This window comes from Sinocyclocheilus rhinocerous, unplaced genomic scaffold, assembly GCF_001515625.1.
Source record: "Sinocyclocheilus rhinocerous isolate Xijiao unplaced genomic scaffold, SAMN03320098_v1.1 scaffold1292, whole genome shotgun sequence".
NCBI classification, from domain to species: Eukaryota; Metazoa; Chordata; class Actinopteri; order Cypriniformes; family Cyprinidae; genus Sinocyclocheilus; species Sinocyclocheilus rhinocerous.
Window position 1 is genome coordinate 135307 of NW_015656599.1, and position 26372 is coordinate 161678.

The 26372-nt window shown below is 38.1% G+C and overlaps 1 long non-coding RNA gene and 1 pseudogene across 1 annotated transcript; one reads left to right on the plus strand and one right to left on the minus strand.

The window, feature by feature from the left end:
* Positions 1-4980: 4980 nt before the first annotated feature.
* On the plus strand, positions 4981-21764 carry LOC107720352 (sodium- and chloride-dependent taurine transporter-like; annotated as a pseudogene).
* Positions 21765-23082: 1318 nt separating this feature from the next.
* On the minus strand, positions 23083-24316 carry LOC107720353 (uncharacterized). The gene is made up of 2 exons (XR_001637604.1): positions 23418-24316; positions 23083-23198 (listed from the first exon to the last, which is right to left on the minus strand). It is a non-coding gene; the product is annotated as an uncharacterized LOC107720353 (long non-coding RNA).
* Between the last annotated feature and the right edge of the window lie 2056 nt (positions 24317-26372).

Below are 26372 nucleotides of genomic sequence, written 5' to 3' on the forward strand. Positions count from 1 at the left end.
TGCCGTCAGAATGAGAGTCCAAACATATGATAAAAACATCACAATAATCCACAAATAATCTACACCACTCCAGTCCATAATCTATAATAATGTTTCCTCCAGTGGAAAAAGTCTATCCTGTTATTGTCTTACATCAAAAAAAAATCCACCAACACATTTGTTTAGAATTGATTTTGCTTGTAAACGGTGCTTGATCTGTACGTATTTCTCTCCTGATTCAGGTGAGATGATTTTTTATTTTTTTTCAGTCTGAAGCCTTTTTAAAGTTAAAAATATCTTAGTGATGTTTGTGTTTCTTACAAAAATGCACATTTTTACTTCATAAAATGTTCACTGATTAACTGGAGTTGTGTGGATTACTTGTGGATCATTGTGATGTTTTTATCAGCTGTTTGGACTCTCATTCTAACGGCACCCATTCACTGCAGAGCATCCACGGCTGAGCAAGTGATGTAATGCTACATTTCTCCAAATCTGTTCCGATGAAGGAATAAACTCATCTACATCTTGGATGGCCTGCCTGAGGGTGAGTACATTTTCAGCAGATTTTCATTTTAGGGTGAACAGTTCCTTCACCCAAAAACTCTCTGGAGGCACAGTTACCAATGGGCCACTTATTCAGACAGCTGATATTAAAGTAGAGATGTTCTCGTCTGAGGTTCAGGTAAAGGCTGTCCAGCTCAAAGGGCCTGAGGTGCTGTGATGGTTCCTATTACCTATCAATGTCACTCATGCATTTGGCAGAACTCGCACTGCAAAAGTTGCTACTGAAGTGATCTACCAGATGAGCTACAGGAATCACTCTGTAGGCATAAATCACATTTAATCGAACTGTTGTTTGGTTCTTTTCTATTCAGACTAAGACTATTGTTCTGAAGCAGAAGTATTGACCCAGCAGTGCTGACAGACATTGGCCAGTGGCGGCGCAGTTGAGGAGCGAGACGAGGAGCTGCAGCAGTGATGCGCGTTGGAGGCGCGCTTTTCTGAACCCAGGAAGCGGGCGCTTTAAGAAGACGCGCTGCTGCCGCGAACGGGAGGCAGGCCGGTGTTTTTCCACAACTGATGTCTAATGGTCACCCATGTTGAGAGACAAAGGTCAGGAAAAAAGCTCATAAACTAAATTTACCGCTGCCGCTGTTATTCAGCACCGAGCCGCCGCACAATACAGAAGGGACAAGAGCGTTTCAAAGGAATTAAAGGAAATAAACAATAAAGGTAACGTTATTTCGCATGTTTGCTCTTTGGATTTAGTATCATGCACTGATGCTATACCACTCATGTTTTATTTATTTTTTTTTACTTAATTTCAGTGTTTTCCGAATCTTTTTAAGTCATACCTCTCATTTTTTATTTTATTTTTTTTACTTAATTTCAGTGTTTTCCGAATCTTTTTTCGGAATTTCAGTCCCCCCCCCCCCATCTTTACTTAAAATTCAATAGCTTGTCTTAGTTGTCATACATGCCGAAAAGAGTTTGTTAAGGGATCCAGGAAGTACTTTGACAGTTTATTTAGAAGATTTTGTTTAATGTTATTATTTTAAAGCTTATTTTATATATTAGCCTATAACATGACTATATAGTAATATAGCCATATTATATAATCGTTTAATTAGTTTTTATGATTTATGATGATTTCATAGCCTTTTAAACTGGCGGTCCATAAAGACCGCTGTTTGTGTTGATGCTGTCACTTGTCATTGAGTTTCTTACACTCCCACTCTAGACAAATATAACTTGAGTGCTGACTGCATAGAGTTAAGAATAGACAGTTTGATGTCCGTCGATGAAAACCTGCATCATTGAGGGTTTTAAAAAACCCCTGAGACATTCACCTCAGCAGTGTCAAGCGGACAAACTAAAGCACAAACTGATTATTATTTTATTATTAATAATTAATTAATTTATTTATTTATTTTTGCACACAAAGATGCGATTGTAGATGCAGCGTCAACAACCTGTTAGATGCATTCTGAAGAAAAAAAGGTAACATCCTGCGAAAGTTAGTGATACGGACGCGCCTCCTCAAAGTAATCGGATGTAGGGTTGGTGTTGTTGGTCTTGTACGCGTCTTTGGCGACGGTTCACACGAGGACGCGTTCTTGCGTTCAACAGCGAAACGAAATGGAACTGAAAGCAGCGTGAAGGGCGTTTAAAACGCTTCTAAGGCGTCGTTTATATAGAACGCGTTCATGCGTCCGTCTCTGATGAGTTTTTTTTCCATGTAAACACGCGCTAGATACACTGTTGTCAGCGTCTTGCTAGAAGTTCCTCGTTTCTAAAAACGCCGTTCCCAGTTTAAAAACCTCGTCTCGAGACACCTGCTCCCAACAAGATTCTTTCCGTATTAAATACGCGATGCTAAGCAACGAGATGCCACGAACCGGCCAAATAGAATACAGCTTTTCGTTTGGACCAGCATCCTCGGCTCATACAAATGAACTGACAGTGCAACTTTGAAGTCGTCTCTCGCAGGTTCACCTCATCTAGCAGTCCCCGCTCAAACAAACACAATACACAGGATACAGAGTTTAGGTTTCTGTGCACATGCAAGCTTGCATACCTAGCACACTGATAAGGGACACAGCCACAATGCATTTGGGACAGATGCCATTTTTTTTAGTGAGGACGAAAACAGCTAAACAGTTATTCAGTGTGTTGTCTATATCATAGTGTCATAAAAGAGAACTGCAAATATGAGCTACTTTTTAATTGATGTCAATAAAAAAGTAAGAGGTGTTAACAAAGGCTATACTGTGTCATGACTGCCAACAAACAGCTCTGGCCAAAATTGAGTTTACCACTTTAGACTTTGGACTCTTCCAGCATGTTTTTCTTCTTCTTCTTTGATCTAGTTGTTTCTCTTTAATATAAAATTTGAGGCAAATTTCACATTGAGCAGACAGAATAATGCAAAATTTGTATTCAGTATCGTTTCCTAAAAAGTCAACAATATGAAAAAGAGGACAGATAGCAGAACAGCACACTTTCTGAATGCAGTTCACTGACCCGGTTCATTTTTAAATATCATTTTGACCACTTTAGTTTTTTTTATTGGTATGCAACAGTCCCCCAGTGCCATCTATAAAAATGCATCTTGCATGCATTGGGATTTTTTTTTTTCAGTGACTTATAGTGTCTTCACCTTTCCACTTCTTGTTTTGGTCAGGCAACAAATATTGCACTTAAACAAGGAAGACATTTGTGGAGTCGTAAATATCAAGTCAGACCAATTGACTTGATTCATGGCATAAACCTCTAGCGGGAAAAAAAAATGGGTTTTGTGTTTTGAATAAGGTAGAAATCAAAAGTCATGATGACCATATTAATGATTATGATAATAATAATTATTATTGTTTGTGTTGTAACAACATCAATATGTAACAATGCAATTTCTTCAATGCATGGAGTGCTAACAATGAAGAGCCAACAGTGTAAAACCTTTAATTATTAAACACTATCTTAGGCAACATTTTTAAATATTTACCAAAGGAGATCACATTTATTCTATTTACAGCATTAATATTACAATATTAATAGTAATACAATGTTGTTGAAGGTGTATATCTCTAATGATATAAAAATTGTTATATATCAAAAAATATAGCGGCCATTATATTTTAGTAAGGATAATTGCAAGGAGGCCTTGGCAAACTTTTTGAGGACCACAGTGGGACCACCTCGTCAATCGTCCCACCATGACTATAGCTCTGCAACATGATTCAAATGCAAGTGTCTTGACTTCCAGTGATTCAGTTTGGTTCACTAAGACTAGGCAGTGTGTGAGAGCACAATGCATCACGCCATAGATCATGTACAAGTGGATCAAACTCTGCTGTCAACACTTGACATTAATGCTCATGACTTCAGTTTCATGCATCATTGCTACATTGTGAGGTTTACACAAATGGCTAAGAGTGTGCTTCTAACGCTCCGGACTCCGTTTATGTGGTGGAACGAGTGCGGAAAGGAAGGAATTAATGTGAGGGCACTCAGGAAATGTACGTGGTTCTAAAAAAGGGATAGTTATGTAATGAGCCAAGTGCCTCACACCGACTCCAGACCTGAAGTCTCCTTCAATAGTTGAGAGTGTGGAGCAATCCTGCCATTCCTGCCGCTCAGCTGAGATGACAAAGTTGATGGCCCAACAAATCCCTTGCACCCACAGGCTATGTGACCTATAGATGCGGAAGAACAAATCACTTCCAATTAGGAGGCAACTGATTGTGGATTTCGGAGTGAAGCTGCTCCAAGTTCCATTAAAGAAAACTTGAGAGTTTTGACCAGCTCGGTGCGATTCAAGTCTATTGTTTCTGCTCGGGAATCAAACAGACCTAGTCAGTGTCCCAAAGTAGGCTGCCATGTGTCTTGAGTTTTCACAGCATTCCAACACTGTGCGCTAAAAGGGCAAAAGAAAATGCCAGCAGATCCTTTGTTCGGTATTTTTGAACAAATTGCCCAATCCAAAATTCATAGAAATGGTCCTATGAGCACAAATCGCCATTGTCCCTTTATCATGGATGTGATGCCAAATGCAAAAGGCTGAGGGAAACAAGTCGTACAATAGCCTTTTGTTACTCACCACATTTAAATGCGCTGGGCCTTGCCTTTGCTTCGCTACTGGCCGGAATCTAAGTCAGACTTGTCAGTCAGTCAAATATTTTGCTCGGTCTTCAAACCACTTAACAGAAAGTATATAATTGTTCTTAGACTACATGTCAAAGTTTGTTAAGCTAAGCTACTTGTCTTGAAATGAAAAGCTATTCATGGCAGGAGGCATGACGGCAGCCTGGAAACCATCAGTTGTTCAAGTGAAACGCAACAGAGGTATGGATTGCCATCCACATGCTCTTGTTTGTCGCGTCTGCGGCTCGGGTTGCCACAAGTGGACGCCACCAAGATAAATAGTTTCTGGGAAGTGAAAATTTACCATCGAGCCGACCGACGCTTGGGTTATCCGCTGCTCCGAAGCTGCGACCAATCTACTGATTGCTTTTAATTGTCTTAGTCTGTGGGCGGGACGTGGTGTCACCTCGGCTTACACTGAGCCCTGGAGAGATTGGGGCCGTGTGGTCAGAGGTATGGTGTCTGCTGAGAGAACAACACAGACCTATTGGATTCAGCCATGAAGGAAATGTAAGTGAAAGGCAGTACGTTAATTTGAGGGAATGTTTGTGTTTGTGGATAATGGGAAAGGGGTCAAATTTGAGGAATAAAGTTAAAGATGAGACTTTGATGGTGACTTTGTCATGCCGGATATTAGAAACTTAGATCAGAAATATCTTTAAAACTGAATTTATTTTATTGACGTTTAAATTTTTGCCAACTTATGGGCAAAAATGGCATTGCAAATTTGCAATTTGAATACGTTCAACAAGGCACCTACCAGTTGCATTTTTTTTAACCCAGTTGTTTGCTTTTTTTTTGACTCTCAGCCAGTAAAGTTTGTCACCACAGTGTTTTGAATGGAAATGGAAAGTGTCTGGAGGATTTCACTCTAGTTATGTAACAGAATGTGTTTGAGTTGTAGCGAGCTCCTAAGCCTTTGAAACACACAGATTTAACCTACCTAAAGCGGATGAACGTAATTTCCTGAAATTTTTTGAGTCTTATGTTTCCAAGTGAATGATTCTGTGCTAAATTCAAAAATATAACAGAGAATCATCAGTTAAATCGGAGCTATTTAGTGTTGTAAATTGTACTTTCAATGTATTAGACTTTTAAGAAACCTCCGGAAGATCAATTTAAATGAACTTAAGACGTACAAACGTCACTGAACTGGTATCCAGAGAACCGCTACAGACTGGAGTCCTGGCATGCTGCCACACTAGTTAGCATGTTTATTAAGTCGTATGTTTTGTAAAGCTACAGAAAGGAGAATATACGTGTATTTATTGATTGTCAAACACACCGCAGATTTTTCCCCCTCTTCTTCCGTCTCCTTGAGAGCAGGGAAAAAAGCAGGCTTGTGTTGAAGAAAGCGGCCTCACAGTGGGCCTATAGTTTGTTCAAGCGTTGCCAAGCTGTAAGGGAGTCTGGAACGGGTAGAGATGTTGGAGTTGACTTTGGTATCTTACTCTCTGGGAGTCATCTCAGGGGCTCCATGGCAAGTTTGGCTCAGGCTTTGAAACAGAAGACGCCAAGCCTGACATAATTACTCCATCCTTGAACAGAATCCTGACAGCATAAACACTGTGTTAGTTAGGGACTTGGGCAAGATAAACACATACCAGTTCTGCAGCAAAACCGCAGTGAATGAATTGAGGAGATTTTAATATATCGGATTAATGTATGTGCATGATTGCATTTGGGTTTCCTTTTGGGCCATAATGTATTTCTGAGTGAAACAGGTATTTTAAGGGCAAAAATTATTTTCTTACATGTTTTCCAGTAATATCAAGTACAATTTATAATATAAAAAATGAATTTACTTCGACAAAACAACTGAATATATTGTGTAAATAATAGGTTTATAGTCCACCAATCATTTAAAATAAGACCAGGCCATGAATTAAGAGAGTGTCCATTTTGCTTTTATGCTGACTTTTGGTGTAAAATGCTGATGTGTTTTCTTACTCATTGGCTATGTGGTTATCTCTTAGCATTATTTTGTGTTGACTACAGACACACTTCACAAGCAACAAAAAAAGCTATGAATCGTATAACTTTTTAACGACTAGGTTTGTTGTATTATTGGTCATAGATATATTATTGTACCAAGTCATGATACTTGCTAGCAGTTGTGTCGTACATGAAGATTTCCTGTGTTGAAACCACACAAAGGTGCCGTTATTTTAATCACGTTAACCATCACGATATCTTCTCATGTGAACATTTCTCACGCATTGAAAAGCTGCTGTTCTAAATTAACTATTAATGTTTGGACTAATTATAAATGTTTTATAAACTAAACGCAATCTTTTTGACATCTGAACCTAAGGCCGTCGGGGTTCAGTCAAGAGTTCTGACCCTTTGTTTTCTTTATAGCATGGCCCAGAAGGAGAAACTTCAGTGTCTAAAGGACTTCCACAAGGACATTCTGAAACCCTCCCCAGGAAAGAGCCCGGGCACAAGGCCGGAGGATGAAGCCGAGGGAAAACATCCCCAAAGGGAAAAGTGGGCTAGCAAGCTTGACTTTCTTCTGTCAGTCGCCGGGGGCTTTGTTGGTTTAGGCAACGTTTGGCGGTTCCCGTACCTCTGCTACAAGAATGGCGGAGGTGAGCATATTTGTTGATACTTTTGGACTTTGGACACCGATGTGGCAGTCGTAAAAACTTAATTTCTCAACATCATTTCTTGAATCTGCCCCAGAGGATATCAATTGGATAAATCAACTCAAAAATAAAACTTCTGTCATCATTTACTCACCATCATGTTTTTTTCAAACCCAAATGATAATCGTGTTCTGTAGGATACGCACAGAGATGTTTAGAAGATGCTCCTTTTCCATAGCGCACAAGCGAATGATTAAACTGTCAAATTTCATAAATGTATAAAAAAGCACCATAAAGTTTTTCAAAGACATGTCATACATCATGAGTTTTCTTGTATCCCGATCACAATGCATTTTCAATTAAATGCACGCAAATATGATTTGAGAGCGAAGAACTTATTTTGGTCTGTTTGTCAAACAGAGTCCTATGGACTACTTTCATGGTGCTTTCTTTTTTAAAAGTCTGACAGCATGCATCACTATCCACTTTTGTTACATGGAAGAGAGACGATTGTGAATTACGAAAAATCTTTTCTGTTTCACAGAATAATGTAAAACATTTGGAACAACATTTTTTTTTTTTTCGGTGAACTGTCTCTTTAAGGCTAATCAAGGCTAAACAGCAATCATGTGCTAACTTTGGAAATGAGATACACATTAAAGATATTCTATTTACAGTATCTTCTGAAAAAGTACCCTTAGATTTCCCCTTACATTTCCAAATGTGCAACAGTCACCAGCATAATAAGGTATTGTCATAACACTCACTTTCTTAACAACAACAGAGGTACAAAAAGAGAATGAGAGCAAGTGTCAAAGCCTTACACTGTACTGGATGAACTCCACGAGAAATGAGTTAAACACTAATCCAGCAGTTAATAGGATCTAATAATTGACATAATTAAGTGAATCTTCTCTTGGCTCCATTTAGGTGCTTTTCTATTGTGAATTACGAAAAATCTTTTCTGTTTCACAGAATAATGTAAAACATTTGGAACAACATTTTTTTTTTTTTTCGGTGAACTGTCTCTTTAAGGCTAATCAAGGCTAAACAGCAATCATGTGCTAACTTTGGAAATGAGATACACATTAAAGATATTCTATTTACAGTATCTTCTGAAAAAGTACCCTTAGATTTCCCCTTACATTTCCAAATGTGCAACAGTCACCAGCATAATAAGGTATTGTCATAACACTCACTTTCTTAACAACAACAGAGGTACAAAAAGAGAATGAGAGCAAGTGTCAAAGCCTTACACTGTACTGGATGAACTCCACGAGAAATGAGTTAAACACTAATCCAGCAGTTAATAGGATCTAATAATTGACATAATTAAGTGAATCTTCTCTTGGCTCCATTTAGGTGCTTTTCTCATCCCATACTTCATTTTCCTGTTTGGCGGAGGACTGCCTGTATTCTTCCTGGAGGTGGCGCTCGGTCAGTTCACCTCTGAGGGAGGAATCACCTGCTGGGAGAAACTTTGCCCCATTTTTACAGGTCAGTTTCTTGATCAAGTAGCTTGATCTTTCGTCAGTATATTTAAATGGCCGTCAGTTGAGAATGATGCTTTTTGCTGCCAGTTGGTGTAGTTACCATATCTACCAGCAGGGGCAAATGGGGTCATGCCAACCACTCTGACCCCTTGGTAAGGACAGAGTGGGAGGTGTGTCACAGATACCACCAGCTGTATCTGAAGATAGGCTGTGTGAGACATACAGGTTTCATGTTGGGTGTCTGATAGGACATACATATCCCTTTTAATGCCAGAGAAGAAAAAATTTATGTTTACAAAAATAGCAGTAAGGGTCAACCCTATCTTCCTCACCTCTCAGAGCAAATGACAAGAACCATTTTTTTAAAATTAGGTTAAGACTAGTCAATCTACCGGCAGTTATGAATAGTGCACATGTTTTCAAAAATCATTGTACATTTTTATTAAATATCTAAATATATCTAAATTTAATTTATACATTTCCATTGTCCAATACATTATTCATTATGGGCTCCCATATAAGCATGGCAGCATCTGCTAATTCCTATGAAGATATTCATGTAGACCAAAGCAGATACACTTGTCTTTGCCACATGTTGAATAGTCCTAAAGCAGTCACTCACCAGTCTGTTAATTGCACCCTGTCGAATTGTAGTAGTTTCATTTTCATCCTGGCTAGTAGCAGAGACAAAGTCACATCAGCAGCTGTCAATTAATGTATTGGCTAAGAAGTGCAGCTGCTCATGACCAGAAGCAAAACCACAAGCTTCAGCTTGTGTTGTGTAGTGGCTAAATCTGGATTTAGCGATCTGAGGGTTGCTGGTTCGAGCCCCACAAAGAGCATCCCACTATACCCTTAAAGAAGGAATCAAAACCCAGACTAAATGACTACTTGCTAAAAAAAAAAAAGCAATAGATTTCCACAGAAATATCTCTTACATAACAAAGAGCATATCAAACCTTACAAAAATGTCTTCTGATCACAGATACATTACTTATTTAAACAGAGATTACTAGTGAGCAATCATTACATGCAACTGCTGAATTACTCATATCCCTCTGCCAGCGAAAGAGGTGAGAGTTTTGGTCTTAATTTGCTTTCCACTCAGCGTGGCCAACATTGATTTACACAGTTCAATCTCTAAACCAATGTCTTACATCACTTTCCTCCCACTCTGGACAGTTTATTCCATGTTTATACAGCAAGCACAAGATGGTCCCATAGTAGTTTGTCACTTATTTATCCATTCTCATGCTCCACTGGAGCACAACTCCTTTCATTGCATTCATTAAGGTTATAATAACAAATCGCAAACACTTGGCACAACTACCATGTGCTGAGTCAGTCCAGTGTGCCATTGGCTTAATGTCACCACTCATTTCTTTGTACAGGTATCGGCTATGCGTCCATAGTGATTGTTTCTCTGCTGAACATCTACTACATTGTGATTCTGGCCTGGGGCTTGTACTACCTGTTCCAGTGCTTTCAGCCAGAGCTTCCCTGGGCAAGCTGCAACAACAAATGGAACACAGAAAATTGTGTGGAAGATACCTTCCGCAAGAACAAGACACTCTGGGTGGCTGCGAACGCCACTAACTTCACTTCCCCTGTCACTGAGTTCTGGGAGTAAGTACTTATTACTTTAGTACAATATTGTTTTGCGCTTTGAAAGCCATCCAAATCCAGCTATCAGCTTTTAGTTGAGAAGAAGTTGGCTATTTACATCAAAAGGCTTTACAATATCACCTACCCACCAAAACTTGATTCCACATCACTTTGGTTTCTATGGCTTTCAAACCTGCTGAAAAGACCAACATAGTTGGTTCCTAGCATATGTTGTGTTTTGGGTGCTGGACCCCATCAAGCTTAACTAGCTTAACCAGCAAGACTATCTTGGTCAACTAGCTGCAACAGAAAGACCAACTCTAGGTCGACCAACTTCCAAAGCTAGGTTTTGCTGGTGAACAACATGACTATGCTAGTCCACCAGCTGTCTAGCTACTAAATCAGCACTAACCAATATAAATCAGCCAACTAAGATGGACTTTTCAGCAGGAAAAGTGCTGTTTACACTTGTCAACATAATGTACACCAGTGACCCTCTGCAACTTAAAACCAGAATAAACTTCAGATGTACAGTTTACAGAGAGAAACCCAAACTATGCAAAAGAGTCGACATAAATAAAGCTCACGATGGCCTCAGTCAGAAAGCTACAAATCTAAACATGACATGTAGTTGTTGAAACAATTTAGATTAGTCCTTCATGATGTATCCAGTTCTGGAGGACCTACAAGAGGCTGAACGCATGCAAATATTTGGGTTTGCTCAATTCATGTTGTCAGTCAGCAAATGGTTTGGCGTCTTGTGTCTAGGTGTGGATCGATGCAGGGACACAGATTTTCTTCTCTTATGCCATCTGTCTTGGAGCCATGACGTCACTGGGAAGCTACAACAAGTACAAATACAACTGCTACAGGTGTGTGTCGACGCCCCGGGGGCGGGAGGGGGGCTTAGTCCAGTGAACGGGCAAAGTGGGAACGTAGGGCTCCTTTGTGTTAATTAACAAACTCCATGACATATGTGTGACATAGGGACTGTTTGCTGCTGGGAGGCCTGAACAGCGCTACAAGTTTTGTGTCTGGCTTCGCAATATTTTCCGTCCTGGGCTTCATGGCACAAGAGCAAGGGGTGGACATAGCCGATGTGGCAGAGTCAGGTACGAGGGTCAAGTAGCAGTGATGGTGGGCACTGCTGCTGCAAATAACATCACGAAAAAAGTTTGGTCAACCCTGTAGTGAAAACGGCGGGAAAAATCAACGACTGTAAACTATTCGGAGCCAATAAAAGTAGTTCCAGGTCCTAGGACTAAAAAGAAAGCCTAAAATTTGGATTCTTCTTCGTTATTCATCAGATAAAAACCTAAATGAATTAGCGAAATGTAGAAGGTCTCTCGGTGGGAAGCGGAATTTGCTTGGAGTCAACTGTAGAACTGTGCGGAGAGTATGTTCTTGGAGCCACTGGGAACATTAAGGCCTACTCCACTAATGGCGAAGAATCAACTGTTGTGTGAAACAGCATTGCCTGCTGTTCAAGACAGTTTCCACTGGTGACCCTAATCAAGAAGCATCTTGTGCCAAGTTCAGGATAGAGGCAATTTACAACATGCTTATGGAGAGTTTGGGTTTAAGTCCTCGAGAACTCTATGCAATTTGACTAAGGTCGCCAAGTCAGTTCCTACTGGTTCCTTTTTCTACCCTGGACACACTACATGGCCAAAAGTATGTTGACACCTTCTTCTATTTAATGTGCTTGGCTATTTCAGCTACACCCTTTGCTTACAAGCAGGTGCCTACAATGAAATATACAACCATGCAGACTTAAAGACAGATTGGTTTACTGAGACAGTTGTGGAAGAAGTTCAGACCTGAACACCACTGAGCACCTTTTGCATGTACTGAAACATTGACTGTGAGCCAGACCTCAGTCACCCATTAATTGTGTGTGAATAGGAGCAAATCCTTTTTCCAATATCTACTGGAACACCTTCCCCAAAAGAGAGGAAGCTCATGGTTTTGAAAGTAAATGTTCAACAAGTGCATATAGGTGGGATGTTCTGGTGTCTATATACTTTTGACCATCTAGTTCATGTCAGATGTTTCTCAAAATGGCTTTTCATCTTTCACGCTGCTTTAAGACCTGTTGTTCAGGTTCATCTTCAGTAAGTCTCATAGTGAAAGAGATCAGTTGATGTAACGGCTGCTTTTTAATCTCAAGTTTTTCCAAATGTCTAGTCTTGTGCGGTTGTTCATGCTTTGGCCCTCCTCTGTGGAGACTTTGGTATGTCTGGCTCAAGCGAGGTGCACAAAACATACATCTTTATCACTTTGTTTATAAGACACACAAACCTAAACTTTACTTGAACTTCCGTGCATATCAGCACAGTTTTACTTGAACTTCCGTGCATATCAGCACAGTTTTGGTTGTATTGAGCCACAGGATCCTTATCAGGGAGCCTTTAAGGATGATTTGGTTGGATACATTTCTAAACATTACAAATGTCATGCAGCTAAAATAAGCTTTTTGCAAAAGAGAAGTCAATTTTGGGGTGGTCAGTCATAGATGCATCAACCTGACTCGGTGGAAAGTGCATTTTATTGTACTTTGACATTATGCTATGTTGGTCATTGTTTCATTTTCTTCATTGTTTCATGGTTTTATTATATATGCATTGTGCTTGTTTTTGCATTTAACCTCTGTTGAACAGATTGAATTCTACATTGTATGTTGCAGTAGCAAATGGAGGTGTTTGTATGTTACCTTTTAAGTTGTTCTTTGAAGTGTTGAATATGTAACCTGTAGTGTTACACATGGGAAATATCACACTGCTCATGAAACATTTTGTAGATTTCGAAACAGCCGAAGCAAACCTTACGATGCTAATTTCACAAGAAGATGCACTGAAACAATCATTGGACTTGCAATGAACCACTGGCAGTAAATTTGCCTGGCTTGATCACATTGTCATGTAGTTACTCGCTCCTTTTTTCTTTCATGTCTCCTTTTGGTCTGTGCCGACAACGAAACGCGCCACACCGGCATAGATCAAAGTGTGCAAATTGCTAGCCTTGCTAATTGTACTCTCTCCACTTCCCCACCCCCTCTGTTCTCTTCCCAATAGGTCCTGGCTTGGCCTTCATTGCTTACCCTAAAGCTGTGAGTATGATGCCACTTCCAACGTTTTGGGCAATTCTTTTCTTCATCATGCTTCTGCTGTTGGGCCTCGACAGTCAGGTGAGTATCAAATGAAAAACTGTGATGCTAAACAGCTTGAGTACTGCTAGTTTACAGAGTAGTAATGTTGATATTCAACCCAGTCTGTGGACCTTTTAGAAAACATTTTTGGAATTAAATGGTTGACGGCTAATGCAAAGAGTTCTGAAAGAATTAAAAAACTCTGTAAATCCAACAACAGATCAGTATAGCAAATTAAGCCACAGTACACAAGAAAACATGGTAACAAACAAGGAAAGAAAAAAAAACTTTGTTGGCAGCTAATGGGCCACACAGCAGTCCTGCACTATCATATTTCTCAGTCCAAGTGAAATTGAACACTCTGCTAAATCAGTGTCCATCCACATTCAGGGGGTACACTAAACTGGGCTGTGGTACTTGGACTGTTAAATTAAGTATCTACAATAATATTCATGCAGCTGTGCTGGATAACTTTAAAGGGGGATCTATGTACAGTACTACTTACAGTAATAGATACATTTCACTACAGTATGTCACAACTTTATAAACCAATCAAACTGATGCTCAAATTTATTTTCTTCACTGACCTATTTCTTATTGAAACAGGAACATGGGCTGTGATGATTGGTATTGGGGAAGGGCATGCTCATTCTAGACAGCAATTTTATTGTACAAAATTTTACATTTGTAATGTGTATCTCCTAAAATTGTATTTGCTGTGCACTAGCTTCAAAGCTAATAGTAATGAACTAAAAGCCACAAACTTGTGGTAGGTTTATTATTATAAAACATGGCATTCCATGTATTCCATGAGCTTCCTTCTTCCTTTGTCATTTTGTACTGTATAATATCCACTCAAAATATGAAATCTTTGCCCTTTCAGCTTGAGTCAAGAAACCAGTTTGTGCTGACAGTGGTTCTTTTCTTTTCCCAGTTTGTCGAAGTGGAAGGGCAGATCACATCCCTAGTGGATCTGTATCCATCCTTCCTAAGGAAGGGTTATCGGCGTGAAATCTTCATAGCTATAGTCTGTTTTGTGAGCTACCTGTTGGGACTTACCATGGTCACCGAGGTAAGTACGACACTCAAATACTCTTATGAAGCATTTCCCTTCCAAATCCATTCGAATTCTGGTCTTTACCACTTTGCCAACAAATTGGACCAGCTGGTTTCTCCTGGCTAAATAAAGACCGTATCAAATGCAGCTTAGTTGAATGGTCAGGCACCATATGTTTTCCTTTTAGGATTTTTGTGACATTGTCATTTGATAGTATGTGGCCCTCAACCAAACCCTCAGTTCCTGTAATCAAGAACGCCAGACTCATGCCAAATCTACTGCCCATGCTCTCTCCCATAAGGAAGAGGCCTCCACTCCCTGCAGTGCCTTATCGCTCCCAGTTCCATGTCTTTTTATGGACGTCCTGACCTGCTTTGAGCAGTGAGAATTCCACAGAGGAATCACACTGCTATACTAGGAGATCCTGCCTGGTCCGACAATGCACATCTAAGATTCTTTTGGGCCCCTTCAAATCTCGGCCCCTGATTGCTAAGCCCTGGAACAGTGATAAACTGGGAATGCTATTCTGTGGTTTGAGCCACACAGTGTCCCATTTGTTCCGTGACATAATGTCTTATGTCACCCCTGAATGTATTGTGCAACAAATGCCAAAAGAAAACTAGTCAAGTGTTTAGCCAACCCTTGCTCATAACAGTCCTCCATTGTGTTGGCCTTGCAATTATAGCATGTACCCGTTCCTACTCTCTTTTTCAATCATTTTTTTTTTTGTGTGTGTCTGATTTTCAGGGTGGCATGTATGTGTTTCAACTCTTTGACTACTATGCAGCCAGTGGCGTGTGCCTTTTATGGGTTGCATTCTTTGAATGTATTGCTGTAGCCTGGGTTTATGGTAAGTATAAGTAGTAAACAGAAAATGTGATTCTATTCATAATGGTGTACTGGAGCAGGCACTTTTCATGAATAGGGTACAAATTGGTGTGCCAGTACTTTAAAATAATAAACCCTGTTACTGTTATGTTTTCAACTGTAGAAACGTAAGATTTAGAATTGAGTTCAACCCTGTTACTGCATGGTTTCCCTGTCATATCAAATTATAATCCTTGTAACTGTGATACCCTTGAGCAGAGATCGTAACTGTCCTGCAGAGTTTAACTCCATCTCTAATCAAACACACCTAAAAAATCCAATCTTGAAAGGACTGCACTGAAAATTACAAAAAGGTGTGTTTTCTCAGAGTGTGTTGACTGCATAAGTTAGCCATTCAACACAGTTACTGAAGTTGGTGTAAGAAAAAAAGAGATCAAACAACAATGTATATTTTATTTGTTAGAAATATGAGTTTATCCTTAACTACAAAATCAACATTTGGCCTCTAACCAGCGCGCCCCTGCTGAGTAACAGACTAATTAATAAATCTGCAACCCTGTTACTTCATGCTTTTCCACCTACTACTAATACTAATCTTTAAAATTGTTATACCAAAGAAGACATTTGGGCCCATTTGCAGCATGACCTCATTGGCGCTTTCTCAGTTTTTTCACAAAAATGTAATGTTGACTTTGTTCATTATGCCATTCCACCCTGTTACCAAAATTATTATTGGGGGAAAAAAAAGATAAAAAATGTATGTATCTTTTATTTATTGGAAACTTGTGTTTATCCTTTACTACAAAATCAGTATCCTCTAATTAGGTTGCCCCTGCTGAGTAACAAGAGTAATTTAGACTAAATTTGCAACCCTGTTACTACATGCTTTCCCGCCTATTACTAATAATAATATTTAAAATTGTTATACCAAAGAAGTAAAACACATTTGGATCCATTTACAGCATGATCTCATTTGCACTTTCCCAGATTTTTTTTCACAGAAATTGAATGTCGACTTTGTTCATTATGCCAATCCACCGTTACCAAAATTATTCTAAGAAAAACAAAAAAAAGATCAAGCAAATATGTCTCTTTTTATTTATTGTAAATATGATTTTAAAATAAAAATCATCATGTAACCCATAAGTAGCTCATCCTGCTGAGTAACAAATCTGCTTAGCCTAAATCTGCAACCCTGTTACTGCATAATTTTCCAACTTTTACTAATAATAATCTTTAAAATTGTTATACCAAAGTTGTAAAACACATTTGGACCCTTCAACCCTGTTGTAAGAGAAAAGATAAAACAAATTTTTTTATTTTTTTTCAAAATTTGACCTTTAACTAGCTAGCTAGGTAGCTAATAAAGGCTAAATCTGCAACTATGTTACCTATAGTTTATTATATTAGAACTTTTTACTTAGAATTTCATTTAATTATTATGGTTAAGCACCTCAACTCACTGACAAAAACTTCCTAATTTGGACTTTTAAGCACTATTTCTTAACCTATTGATGAAAAGTGCCAGCAAACCAGCAAATGAGTTCTCTTTTCTTGGGAGATGAAACAAAGCCCTTATTGCTGACAAATTACTTGTTATGAAAGGAATGATTGTGAAATATTCTAAGGTGTGGTTCTTTGTTTGAACAGAGTGCGGGTCAATTAGAATGATTTAGTGCCAAAATCAGGGTTTCTACTGTACAATTTAACCTAGTTCTGAAAGCGTGCATAAAATCTTTGTTCCCTACTGTCAAGGCCATGATTTCTAAATTTAAATGTCTCATGAATATGTTAGTGCATGCCAACTTCTCTTGTTAAAAGAGCTGCTGCTGAGGTGGCTTAAACCCTGAATGCAGGTAGATTCAGGTTAAAACATTGATAGTTTTTAATATGGGGGTTTTCCTGATAACAAACTGCATTGTTTGCACAATACAGTAAAAAAAAAAAAAAAAAAAAAAATAAGGAAGAAGCCTTCACTCCCAGCAGTGCCTTATCGCTCCCAGTTTCATGTCTTTTTATGGATGTCCTGACCTGCTTCGAGCAGTGAGAATTCCACAGAGGAATCGCACTGCTATACTAGGAGATCCGGCCTGGTCCAACAATGCACATCTAAGATTCTTTTGGCCCCCTTCAAATCTCGGCCCCTGATTGCTAAGCCCCTGGAACAGTGATAAACTGGGAATGTTATTCTGTGGCTTGAGCCACACAGTGTCCCATTTGTTCCGTGACATAATGTCTTATGTCACCCCTGAATGTATTGTGCAACAAATGCCAAAAGAAAACTAGTCAAGTGTTTAGCCAACCCTTGCTCATAACAGTCCTCCATTGTGTTGGCCTTGCAATTATAGCATGTACCCGTTCCTACTCTCTTTTTCAATCATTTTTTTTTTTGTGTGTGTCTGATTTTCAGGGTGGCATGTATGTGTTTCAACTCTTTGACTACTATGCAGCCAGTGGCGTGTGCCTTTTATGGGTTGCATTCTTTGAATGTATTGCTGTAGCCTGGGTTTATGGTAAGTATAAGTAGTAAACAGAAAATGTGATTCTATTCATAATGGTGTACTGGAGCAGGCACTTTTCATGAATAGGGTACAAATTGGTGTGCCAGTACTTTAAAATAATAAACCCTGTTACTGTTATGTTTTCAACTGTAGAAACGTAAGATTTAGAATTGAGTTCAACCCTGTTACTGCATGGTTTCCCTGTCATATCAAATTATAATCCTTGTAACTGTGATACCCTTGAGCAGAGATCGTAACTGTCCTGCAGAGTTTAACTCCATCTCTAATCAAACACACCTAAAAAATCCAATCTTGAAAGGACTGCACTGAAAATTACAAAAAGGTGTGTTTTCTCAGAGTGTGTTGACTGCATAAGTTAGCCATTCAACACAGTTACTGAAGTTGGTGTAAGAAAAAAAGAGATCAAACAACAATGTATATTTTATTTGTTAGAAATATGAGTTTATCCTTAACTACAAAATCAACATTTGGCCTCTAACCAGCGCGCCCCTGCTGAGTAACAGACTAATTAATAAATCTGCAACCCTGTTACTTCATGCTTTTCCACCTACTACTAATACTAATCTTTAAAATTGTTATACCAAAGAAGACATTTGGGCCCATTTGCAGCATGACCTCATTGGCGCTTTCTCAGTTTTTTCACAAAAATGTAATGTTGACTTTGTTCATTATGCCATTCCACCCTGTTACCAAAATTATTATTGGGGGAAAAAAAAGATAAAAAATGTATGTATCTTTTATTTATTGGAAACTTGTGTTTATCCTTTACTACAAAATCAGTATCCTCTAATTAGGTTGCCCCTGCTGAGTAACAAGAGTAATTTAGACTAAATTTGCAACCCTGTTACTACATGCTTTCCCGCCTATTACTAATAATAATATTTAAAATTGTTATACCAAAGAAGTAAAACACATTTGGATCCATTTACAGCATGATCTCATTTGCACTTTCCCAGATTTTTTTTCACAGAAATTGAATGTCGACTTTGTTCATTATGCCAATCCACCGTTACCAAAATTATTCTAAGAAAAACAAAAAAAAGATCAAGCAAATATGTCTCTTTTTATTTATTGTAAATATGATTTTAAAATAAAAATCATCATGTAACCCATAAGTAGCTCATCCTGCTGAGTAACAAATCTGCTTAGCCTAAATCTGCAACCCTGTTACTGCATAATTTTCCAACTTTTACTAATAATAATCTTTAAAATTGTTATACCAAAGTTGTAAAACACATTTGGACCCTTCAACCCTGTTGTAAGAGAAAAGATAAAACAAATTTTTTTATTTTTTTTCAAAATTTGACCTTTAACTAGCTAGCTAGGTAGCTAATAAAGGCTAAATCTGCAACTATGTTACCTATAGTTTATTATATTAGAACTTTTTACTTAGAATTTCATTTAATTATTATGGTTAAGCACCTCAACTCACTGACAAAAACTTCCTAATTTGGACTTTTAAGCACTATTTCTTAACCTATTGATGAAAAGTGCCAGCAAACCAGCAAATGAGTTCTCTTTTCTTGGGAGATGAAACAAAGCCCTTATTGCTGACAAATTACTTGTTATGAAAGGAATGATTGTGAAATATTCTAAGGTGTGGTTCTTTGTTTGAACAGAGTGCGGGTCAATTAGAATGATTTAGTGCCAAAATCAGGGTTTCTACTGTACAATTTAACCTAGTTCTGAAAGCGTGCATAAAATCTTTGTTCCCTACTGTCAAGGCCATGATTTCTAAATTTAAATGTCTCATGAATATGTTAGTGCATGCCAACTTCTCTTGTTAAAAGAGCTGCTGCTGAGGTGGCTTAAACCCTGAATGCAGGTAGATTCAGGTTAAAACATTGATAGTTTTTAATATGGGGGTTTTCCTGATAACAAACTGCATTGTTTGCACAATACAGTAAAAAAAAAAAAAAAAAAAAACGTTTAAGCACAACAGTTCGTAATAATTTTTTCCCAGCCAACCCCAAACAAACATTAATAAACTGCTAATGTAATTCCCATCTTAAAGCAGTAACTACGTACAGGTCTATGTGGACTCTAGGATCATAATGTGTTTGAATGTGATACCTGAAAACACTCCTCCTCTTCACAGGCGCTGATAATTTCTATGATGCGATTGAAGAGATGATTGGTTACAGACCAAATCCCTGGATGAAGTGGAGTTGGACTGTAGTCACACCTTTTCTGTGTGTGGTAAGTTCTTTTTAGGTGAAGAAAGAGTCCCCAAAACAGGTTCAATTAGTAGTTTGCTTATTTATAGATGCATTGTTCATAAAAACAGTGAGAAGTGCTTGTCCACAGATCTTGTTAGGCCCACTACACAGTATGTTTCCTAAAATGACACACTGAGGAGGTCCTATGAAAGTATTTTTAGTGCAGTTTGAGATTGTGTGTTCGTCTACCCTCCCCCATGGCTACACATGCAAATACTGCTTTTACGCTTTGGATTTGCTGCAAAAATCCGGCTCCCATCTCACTGTAACAGAGCTCCAGATGGGGTGACCATCTGCCTGGCCAACAGAATGAATGAAAGGAGCTGAGGACGAATGCAGGATTAGTTTCCATGAGATCATGAGTGTCGTTTTTCTGTGAAGATCATAGGACTATAGGGGGGAAAATCCCTTCCTTATGTACAATACAGCCATATAGCTTTTAAAGACTGAGGAGACTTTTATCTTCCTTTAAATTAAATGGCTCTTTTGCAGTGGATTAACCTGTTTAGTCATTTTGGAAACTTGGTTTTAGCTCTATAAAGAGCGAATCACACAAAGAGAAGCCTAGATCATAATTCGCCCACTTACCTACCAACCAACCTGCCTGCCTACCTAGCTACCTACCTACCTACCTACCTACCGAAAGAAAGAATTTCTATTTATTTATTCAATAATAAATAAAACAAAAGTAAGCTTAAAAGAGTTTTTCATTTATCTGTCATTTTGATTAGTCCGAGAGCAACGTCACAGTAATGGGCGACGGCACTCATGTATTGGAGGCTGGATTGAGTGTGCTGTTGATACCCCTGCTTTGTCTTCTGCCGCAGGGATGCTTTGTCTTCTCATTGGTCAAGTACACACCCTTGAGATACAACAAAGTCTACGAGTACCCGGATTGGTCCATTGGAGTCGGCTGGACCCTCGCCCTCACGTCCATGATCTGCATACCAATGGTGGTTGTGATCAAAATCATTCAATCAGATGGACCCCTCATAGAGGTGAGTCAGTCGTGTCAACGACAAAAAGGTTTTTCACCAATGAACAGGCCTATAACATCGCTATACGTTTCCCTCCAGAGGATCAAAGCGGTGGCGGCACCCGTGAGGGGAGGAGCCAGTTCTTGCCCTCAGGAGTACCAGCCCAAATGCAACGAGCTGGCGCAGCCGCTGGACCCCAACTGGAACGGAGGCTTGATGAAGCCCACCCACACCATCGTAGAAACTATGATGTGAACACTCTCTGTGAGAGGATTCAATGACCTGCTTTTCCATTATATATATATATATATATATATATGTGATTCTATATAATACATGTATTAACAATATACTCTGTAACTTTTGACATAGTCGTAGGACCAGGTTTACATTGCTACGCATCTGCACTAGGAGTCCTTGTTTTGTTTTGTTTTTCTACAGAGAAAGTTAAATTTTTCTGTCTGTATTTTTAATATTTTTATCATACTACTATTATATTACTATTATTGTCGCTGTTATTAGAATGAGAACAGATCGTAAACAGCAGTATCCTGAACGTAGAACCATGACCGTTCTATTTTTGTAACTTTTATCTTGTACATATCAAAATAAAAACTGTTGTTTATTTTTTAGAGAATCAAGGGAAAAAACACAAAGGGCTCCGTAAACGTGAATCGCGAAAAGTAACGTTGGTGTACAAAGATAAAAAAAAAAAAAAACACCCTCATCCTCGCCAACATGAAAGGCTCATCTTTTTAGGGATAGAAGTCATTATGCATTATTGTAGAGCTTTAAGGGTGTCCCGACAAACTGTTTAGACTGGAGATTGTGCTGTCCGGAAGAATCGAGCCGTTAGCACTGCTTGTTTTCAATGCAGTATACCACTAAGGACACTACATTCTCCATATTGTTGCACCATTTAAATGGATAGTTTACTAAAAAAAGTCATCATTTACTCACCCTCAATTCGTTCCAAACCTGTATGACTTTCGTTTTTTCTGTGGAACATAGAATGATTCAACAGTTTTTGTCCATACAATGAAAGTCAATGGGGTGCAAAACACTGACTTTCAGGGGACGTTTACAACACACTGTTTTCAACTAAAAATTTAAAAATTTTATGCGTTTTGGCATTCATTGACACGACAATTGCATTTTGGGGGCTTGAAAATGCAAACTTTTGAAAACGGGTTTCATAGTTCAAGTTTTTGATAACAATAGCATTATCATCTCGGTGTAAACTATAAAAACACGAATTTGTGAAAACAGAGACGTTATGCGCATGCATATTACGTCTTCAGTCTGTAAGCGCATAGTGTTTCTTTACAAAGTGACATCGCCAACTACTGGCCTGGCATGCATAATAACAGCATTTTTACTAGTTTTTGCAGATCCGTGTGAATGGGGATTGTTTAGACAATGTTGTCGTTTGTTCATGAAAAACGCAAAGAATAACTCTTCGTTTTTTTAATAAATAGTTTTTGTGTAAACGTACCATCATTATATAAAAAAAAAAAACGGAAAAAAAAAATTTGAAATGTCTCAAACAATCGTCTTACATGTTCCTCAGCAGAAAGAAACATCGTGAGAGTGAGTAAAAAAAACGTTTAGTTTTGCGTGAACTGTCCCTTTAAGTCTAACTGTTTTGTAAACTTTCCAATGTCGTGAGTTGGAAACGGTGCGTGACTTCGGAATTATGCGTCACACTAATTCTTATCAGTCTCTTCCCTCTTCTAAAAATGCATTCACAGTGAGTGACTTTTGTAGCAAATACAACAGGCATGTCCATTCTATTTGTGAAACCCCACCCCACAAATTTAGAGTTTGAGCCTAGTAAATCTGGGCCTGATTTGAAAGTATATTCACTGTGCTATTTCTTAAGTCGCCCACATTGATTCATAGTCACCAAACACGTTCTTATTTTGGGATGTCGGAATGTGAAGCTGCCTGGCAATATTTAAAAACCACATAGATTCAGGGTAGTTTCATACATTTTGTCTCAAATCTGTTTTTTTTTTATTATTTCCAATCACATTTGCCTTTTGTATTCAGAAACATCACTGTATTTGACTATTCTGTTCAGCAGTTACTAATAGATCTCATCCACAACTTTTAATCGACAAAAAAAAAAAAAAAAGCTTGCTGTGAAATGTAATGTGCAATACTTTGTAGAACGATATGCATTGTTCCTGTCTTCACCTGTCTTTCAGAAAGTTGGTGCATGGAAGTGTGGAATTACGTATGACTTTTAAGCTGTTGTAATATGTCAGAAACAATGAACAGGGGCCAATTTAAGCTGCCGTACACGGTATGCCGAATTAACATCCACAACTTTTAATCGACAAAAAAAAAAAAACAAGCTTGCTGTGAAATGTAATGTGCAATACTTTGTAGAACGATATGCATTGTTCCTGTCTTCACCTGTCTTTCAGAAAGTTGGTGCATGGAAGTGTGGAATTACGTATGACTTTTAAGCTGTTGTAATATGTCAGAAACAATGAACAGGGGCCAATTTAAGCTGCCGTACACGGTATGCCGAATTAACACCAAAAACTCAATGCAGATTTACTTACTGTGACAATTTGTACTTTTTTAATTAGAACGTAAAGCTTAATTCTAAGGATAATGCCAATGTTATGGATTAAATTTATTGGATTTAATATGAATTTTTTTTTTTTTTTTGACTTTGCCAAGTTAAAACTGTAAGCCAATCGCAAAGGGAGATGCTCAGTTGATCTCAACAGCTTCTACCTTGCTACCTTTGGGATGCTTCATTACAGAAATGTAAATGTTGAGAGAGGCACAATTTTTTTTTAATACAGAGATTAATGTGCATTCTCAGGGTGTTTTAATAACAGAGACTGGTTTCCCGCTGTTGCGCGTTTTTGAAACCCTTCCATTTTTAAAGAACAGCTAAAGGGGGCAGTGTTTATGCAAGAGAGAACCTTTTTAAAGTAATGATCAGAAATGTTTTATTTTTTTATTTTGAGGATATCTGTAAGTTAAAAAAAGCAAGTGTATCGATAAAGATTTTACTGTATACCCCCCCCCCCAAAAAAAAAAAAAAAAAAAAAAAGAGAAAAAAGAAAAATGGAAAAAAGTTTATATCTCTTAATAAACATTTATCTTTTAAAACCCTTCTGTTTGTGGTGAACATTTAACATTGAACATTCAGAATATGTAAAATATAATTTTACCATTGTACTATTTATTCAGTGTTTGGTTATATAAAATGACGTAATGTTTTGTTTGGCTTAAATGTTGAGTATAAACTCTCCATGTGTGTTTTTTTCCTGACCTCAGCATCTTTGACATGGTAAATATTGAATTTTTGGCTGCTTACTGTGACCTATAAACAAAAAGAAACGCACTTACATAGGCATACTGCTGGTGAATGGAAGGAATGATTAATTCTTATGGCACTGTTTGTTCTTAGAGGAACAAATGATCTCAAGATGACAAAAACGGATTCATCTGGGCTTTTCTGGATGGCGTCATTTCAGTTGTTTCACCTCATGACTCATCATTCCTCTAAAATGACTCTTTTTTTGATCATTTTCCTCATGTTAAACAGGATTAGCATCCTTTGGCAATCCTGTTAAAATGCCAGAACATCAACACCCACAAAAAAAGCCTCAAACTCATCTGCCACAATGACGCTATATTTGGTAAAAACACTGCAGAAAGAATCCAGCTACATTCACATTCCTCAGGATCTGCCTCCAATTAGCAGAAATAGACTGTATCTATCACTCTCTATGTATCTGTCTGAATATTATCTATCCATTCATCCATCCCTCTATACTGTATATCTACACATCTGACTATCTAGCCATTTAAATATCTACTGTATCTATCCATCCATTCGAATATCTATCCATCCATCCATATATCTATACGTCTGAATATTTATGCATTCATCCATCCATCCAAATATCTATCACTCATCTAAATATTTATCCATGCGAACATCTATCTGCGTATCTATTCATCCAAATATCTCTTTTATCAATCTGAATATCTGTCCATCCGAATATCTATCAATCTGAATATGTGTCCATCTGAATATCAATCCATCTATCCATATATATATACACATCCAAATATCTCTTAATCCATCCAAATATCTGAATATTTATCCATTCATCTATCCATCCAAATATCGATCTATCATCTAAATATTTATCCATCCGAACATCTATCCATCTATATCTATCTATATCCATCCATCCATCTGAATATCTATCAATCTATATATATCCATCCATCCATCCGTATATCTACCCCTCTATATATATCTGTCTATATCATCCATCTATCTACCCATATATCTGTCCATCTATATCTATCTGTCTATATCCATTCATCAATTCAAATATGTATCCATCTGAATATCTATCCATCTATATCTGTCTATATCCATCCATCCATCTAATCTGTTTAAATCAGAAAATAAAATTACAAATGTAGATCATCCACGAAAGTCAATGCAAAAGTCAGAATGCTTATTTTTTACCCGGCATCACAGAGACACTCCTGAACTGGTGTCATGTTGGCCTGAGGACGTAACCATAGCAACAGCATGCTGCTCAAGTACGCTCTGTTCAGTTCACTATCAGGTATAACATCAACATAAGTGCTGTCAGTATTTCTCAGATATGAGCATTTTTCTCATATATTTACATGTACAAGTCTGGATACTGGATCTTTGACAATTGGCTAAAGGGGCACTGAAAAACAGTTTTGGTTATGCAACACAAGTGCCACAAAATTAGCTTTAGACCTCATAGAAAGTGATTGTATAATACACATAGTGAGCAAAAGTGATCCTGTGTGCTTGTGTTGTACAGCTCAACACCCACAATTCACTTTCAAAAATAGCCCTCTCCATTTCTCAGGTGTTGAAAAGCACGTTTAGAAAAGAAAAGTATAAAACAGAACAGCATCTCAAAAGCACTAGCTGCTTAACTCACCAGTAGAATAACGTCACCAGCCAATGACTTACAGAGACTCAGGGGTTAAATCAGGTCCTGTGGGAGAGAGCACAGTACATTTTAGCCCTTACCTCTGCTCTACTTGGACATGATGACTTCACCTGAAGTGTGTGACAGGTGAGTCTTTCAAAGACTTATTTACTCATTTCAGAGCCTCTCAGAGCAACTTTTGCAAGGGCAGAGAGTTGATTCAGCAGGCTTGTGATCTTATTAGATGTCATTACTACTTCACTAGCAGCCTTTGCTTAAAAATATAAATAAATAATACTACTACTACTACTAATAGAAAGCTCTGAATATTAAACGTTATACTTGGAA